Source organism: Triturus cristatus, chromosome 7 (genome assembly GCF_964204655.1).
Source record: "Triturus cristatus chromosome 7, aTriCri1.1, whole genome shotgun sequence".
NCBI lineage: Eukaryota > Metazoa > Chordata > Amphibia > Caudata > Salamandridae > Triturus > Triturus cristatus.
The window spans coordinates 1,878,887,703-1,878,893,463 of NC_140590.1; the positions used below are offsets into that span (position 1 = coordinate 1,878,887,703).

The 5,761-nt window shown below is 45.7% G+C and overlaps 1 long non-coding RNA gene across 1 annotated transcript; it reads right to left on the minus strand.

The window, feature by feature from the left end:
- Nucleotides 1-3,708: 3,708 nt before the first annotated feature.
- LOC146813595 (uncharacterized) lies at nucleotides 3,709-5,503 on the minus strand. Its single transcript, XR_014966050.1, has 3 exons — nucleotides 5,395-5,503; nucleotides 5,126-5,305; nucleotides 3,709-4,207 (listed from the first exon to the last, which is right to left on the minus strand). It is a non-coding gene; the product is annotated as an uncharacterized LOC146813595 (long non-coding RNA).
- Between the last annotated feature and the right edge of the window lie 258 nt (nucleotides 5,504-5,761).

A 5,761-nucleotide genomic window follows, 5' to 3' on the forward strand; every position in this document is an offset into this window, starting at 1 on the left:
AGGGCAAAAGGATGTCCCATCTGCGCCTAAGCTTTTCTGGGAGACCTTTGATCATGCCCTTTAAGGTTTTGTTGAATATTTCAACTAAACCATTGCATTGTGGGTGATAGGGTGTGATGAATTGTAATTCACTCCACACTCCTTTCATATTGCAGTCAAGTAACTGGACATAAAGTTTGCACCCCTGTCAGATACTACCCCCTTACAAAAACCCACTCTTGAGAATATACCCAAGAGGGCTCTTGCCACCACAGGTGCTGTAGTGGTCCTAAGTGGAATGGCTTCTAGGTACCTAGTGGCATGGTCCACCACCATCAAGATAAATCTGTGCCCAGATGCTGTTTGAGGATCCATGGGACCAACAATGTCAATCCCAACCCTCTCAAAGGGAACCCCCACCACAGGTAGTGGTATCAGGGGGGCCTTTGTAGTTCCACCTGCCTTCCCACTGGCTTGACAGGTTACACAGGAGCGACAAAACTCCTTAGTGCCTTCAGACATGTGGGGCCAATGGAAGTGAGGAACAATTCTGTCCCAAATCTTGTTCTGGCCCAGGTGTCCCGCTAGGGGAATATCATGGGCTAGAGTCAATAGGAAGTCCCTAAACTTCAGAGGTATAACCAACCTCCTGGAAGCACCAGGCTTGGGGTTTCTACACTCTGAATAAAGGAGTCCATCATCCCAATAGAATTTATGGGTGCCACTAGCATTCCCAGCAGCCTCATCAGCAGCTTGCTGACTGAGGGTTTCAAGAGAGGGGCAGCTTAACTGCTCCTGGCTCAGATCTGCCCTGGAAGGGCCCCTTGTCCCCAAGAACTCAACATGGTCAGGTTCAAGCTCCTCTGGGACAGTTCCTTCTTCAGGTTCAAGATCATCTCCCTGAGGAGACTGATCTGTATTCTGAGTCAGGGGGAAGGCACTGCCTTAACCCTACTGCTCCTCCTCTTGGGAGGCACCTGGTCCATTCTTCCAGAATCCAGGGCCTGTCCAGTGTTCGACATTTTGGCCTGTGACCTAGTCACAGCAAATACATGTGCAGGGATCCCTAGCATTTCTGCATGAGTCCTGAGCTCCACTTCAGCCCAAACGCTAGATCATTGCCAAGCAAGCACTGTACTGGTAGGTCTGCACTCACCACAACCTTCTTAAGGCCAGTTACCCCTCCCCAGGAGAAGTTAACAACTGCCAGAGAATGGTCTTTTTCTGACATTGCTAACAATAGTCACTTGGTACATTTCACCAAGTATAATCTGTCCAGGATCCACAAGATCTTTTGTCACCATTGTGACACTTGCTCCTGTGTCCCTGAATGCCCAAGCGTCTACTCCATTAATCAAAGGCTGCTGTCTGTATTTAACCAAGTTACTGGGACTCACAAAGGGGGACATATCCATGCCCCCATCACTGACAAGCACAGCCTGAGTTGGTACTCTGACTAGGCCAGAGTCCATCTCAGGTCCCAGGGTTAACCCTACTACACCCTTATTCTGAGTATTCCCACCACCAATTGTAGCTGCACTAGGGGGAGAAGGTGCCTTAGGGGCATTGGTGGGGGCTGGAGTATTCTCTTTGGACCTGGTGCAATCACTGGTCCAGTGTGTCTTTTGCTTACAGACTTTGCAGCAAGTTTTCTTTTGACCTTTCCCTTTGTTGGACTGTAAAACTCCACCTGAAGAAGATTTTTGGGGCCCTTGAGAAGACTTCTGGCCTTTACCCTTCTCCCTACCCTTGTCAGAGTTCTTTGAATCTTGCTTCTTCTGGTCACCACCTTGGTTCTGAAACGTCTGCCTCACCGTGGTTCTGACCCATTTGTCTGCCTTCTTTCCCAATTCTTGGGGAGAGGTCAGATCAGAGTCCACCAGGTACTGATGCAACAGCTGATTTTGACAATTATTAAGGATCTGCTCCCTCATAATCAAATTGTACAATCCTTGAAAGTCATGCACCTTGCTGCCAAGTAACCAACCCTCCAGAGCCTTAGTAGCACAATCTACAAAGTCCACCCAGTCTTGATTCTGTGCTTTTTGGGTGTCCCTGAACTTTAACCTATATTGTTCAGTGGTTAGGCCAAACGCTTCAATCAATGCACTTTTCAGACTGGAGTAATCATCAGCATTCTCTTTGTGAGAAGTTGGCCTGGCATATGCTGGTCACTAGTTATAGTGGTCACCTTGCACCAGTCCAATTCGACTCTTGTGGTAGATAGGTTTAAGACAACCTTTAAAGAAAGATATCCTAGTGGTAGCTGTGGAGAGCAGCCTTCAGGCTAAGTCTCTGAGGAATGTAAAGCAGCTTGTTTTACCTTATAATCTCTTGAATTACCAAATGAAAAGACACCACACAGGTATATATATCAAATATATATGTATTTATTTCTAAATACACTCTACTAATCTCTTTATGAGATTAGAGCCAGGTAAGCATTCAAAAGATCAACAGTTCTCAATAAATTATGCACAAATATGGCTGTAGCCCTAGGGGCGTACCAGACCATATACTAAAAAAATGGTGTAACAAACTCGACTTGCAAAATGAAGAGGCCTGGGGCCTTGGAAAACGCTGGGGCTTCACTGCTGCAGTGTTAGCAGGTAAGTAATCAGCCCACAGGAGACGCATGCAGTGTCTAAACACACACGCGGGTTTCCTATACGTTTCAATGGCAAATGTCGCGGTTTGTAATTTACAGTTCTAGGGCACTTCGCAAAAGTCAACCAGCAAGCAACTTACAGGGTAAGTATTTCGAGGGCCAACACACACTTGGGCACCGGAGTGCACGAGTTACCTCACCCAGGGAAGCCGGGTGCATAGGTGTCCTTTGGTGTCGGGTCGCGATGCTGTTTTCAATGGAGATCACTGAAGACTTGCTGCTTGTGACGACTGGAGAGGCATCCGCTGGAATCCGAAGATGGATTGGAGTTGCAGAAGACCTAGAAATTGAGGGGACAGAGTTCAAAGTCACTTGCCAGTGACCGGTGGTCAGCAAGATGGATGAACACAGCTGTCACGTCTCTTCAGGTCAATGATGGTGTTTTGTCTCTTCGCTTACGAGGTCCAGGAGGGTTCGATGATGACCAGCAGCCGGATTCGGAGGGTCCCACAACGTCTGCAGCTGTCGACGGTGTCGGCACCCGGATTGGAGCCAACAAGCCTTGGCAACAGCAAGTCTTGTGTGAAGTGAAGATTGTCAATGGTGCAGACCAGCAAGGTCTGATGGACTTACCCAGTGAGGGAAAGTGAGGACAGGCCCAGAGCAACCATGCGAGCCCTTGAAGTTGATGTGGAAGTCTTCAGGTGAGTTAGTAGCCAATGGGCAAGCAACCGCAAAGACGTCTTTGCAGGAAAAGTTTCACAACAGCCCACGGTCACTCGGGACAGGGTAGGCCGCTGATTTTTGGTACTAGACCTGCTAGGGACTTGGACAACAAATGGTTCAAAGCACAACTTCCTTGAACGTAGATTAAGGCTTGCACTCGAAATCTGTGCACGGTTCCCTGGCATTGCTGTTCCTCGTCACTCGTGGGGTCCAGATGCCACAGCTTCGCTGGGGACTCAAAATGGCCACCGAGAGGTCAGGAAATCCACTTCAGGGGACGCGGGGACTTCGGACTCCGGCGGGAGCGGTGAAGTTTGCAACCGTTGTCGAAGAGTTTTGGTGCCTGCCAAGCAGGGGAGTCACTACAAAAAACAGAAGCATATTCCCCCCACTGATATAATCTAAATAGGCAATAAGTCCATAAATATAAATGTGCCCACAGACCGAAAGGAATAGTTAGATTATTTTTCTTTCATTTTCATTTATTTGTCTAAAATGATACTATACATGATAGTGTTGTAGAAGAATCACTGCTAATTAGTTACATATAAAACCAAACATATTGCAAATTCAATCATAACGTAATGAGTGATTTAGAAAACACAGTCATATGCCCAACACAAAATACTATAAAATACAATACATATGTCAAATTCATACAAGTAAAACAAACACTGAACAAAAAAGCACAATACAATACAGCATACATAAAACACAATAAATCAAACAAGAAAGCGCCGACGCGCGTTTCGGAGATCCCAAGATGTTTTGCAATGAGCTCCTTCCTCAGGGCCCAATTAACATATGGGTCTTAATGACGATACCCAAATAGTTGGATAGAGACTAAATGCTAATTTATATGTCGGGCTTCGGGCACATAAGCACGTGGTCGGTCTGTGGAGCACAAAAACCAAGATTTTAGAATAATAAAGTAATCCGCAGCACACAAAAACTATTGTTACATGGATACAATCCCCACAAAAAAATGAAGATAAGAAGAAACAACCGTCACCAAAGAGTCGTGTGCAATGTAGAGTTTATAGTGACATGATAGGAACAATAAAGCATTCTTTGTTGAAAGAACAAAAAATAAGGAAGAAAAGTTATCGAAGAAAAAGTCATACTTGAAAAAGTTTCATACTTAGGAGGAGAGAGATATCTCAGCAAGGCTAGTAATTCATTAGTGTGAGCATAGCTTGAACACCTAGTACATCATTTACAGGTTGGAAACTCAAGCCGGTGGGCGCCTAATCAGCTGGAAAAGGAATAAAATAAATCAAAAGCCAAGAAAGATAATATATCCAAAGGTTAAAAACAAAACAATAAAGTACATGTCGCACGAAATTGCGCAGATATACAGCCGGATCTATTGTAAGTGCCTGTGAACTCGCTCAAGTCAATCAGTGTACTGAAGTAGAGGACTAATTAACCTCAAGGTCAGAAAAACCACAAACTATGGGTGGCTGGATAACGGGTATATATACAACATTACACAGTCATGTCTAAGGAAAGGGAAATAGTCGTTCCGTCCTAGATAAACAGGATAGACTCGTTTCAGACGTGTCCCGAATACTAAAGGGCATGGTGGAAACTCACCAATAAAAGCTCCAGAAGATTGTAATGGGCTAGTAGATGATATCCGTGGATCAAATAAAGGTCAAAGTCAAAGGAGCGCAGGGTCCACCAGGCATCGTATACGGCTCTAAAGTCAAACCCCCCCCCCCCAAAAAAAAGAAGAAGAAACCACACTGTAGATAAATGGAATAGGTGAGCCTAAGGAAATAAGGGAGATGCCATCAGCAAGGGCCTTACCGGTTGTGTCCTCAGATCGGGATCTTATCACGAGAATCCCCAAGCCGGTATCCCAGGAAGGATACAGAGTCCCCAGTTCACCAGTTCAAACTCCAGTGGCAGAAATGGGCTATTCGATGATGTGAGAGGATCAGATACAAATTCCGAAGGCGCAGGGTCCCACAGACATAGTTTACGGCTCTGGAATCAAACCACAAAGTAGGTAAAAAGAATTAATGAGCCTTAAGAGGTTGGAAGAGACACCGTTAGCGAGTGTGCTAAAACCTTACTGCATACGTCCCCGGACTGTTATAAACTGCAACAGCCCTCACGCCGGTGTCCTGGTGAAAATACAGAGTCCCGCAGCTTACCGCCAATAGCTACGGAGTTCGGGTAACAGTGTACTGCTGAAATACCCGGCGAGAAAGAATCACGTGACCCATGCATAAAATAGAAAGCGGATCTTAATGGTAAAGGAAGTAGAACGAATGAATGGGAAAAGTTCGGCCATATTGGAATAGTAGTGTGGTCAAACTGCAAAACTACAGAAAGGAATCAGTATTCATGTAGCGGCCTAATAAAATGGGCCTTCTAATAGAGCACGGACTGGCAAGTAATGCAATTCAGATAATAGCGTTCTCCCAAGGGAGAGACTCG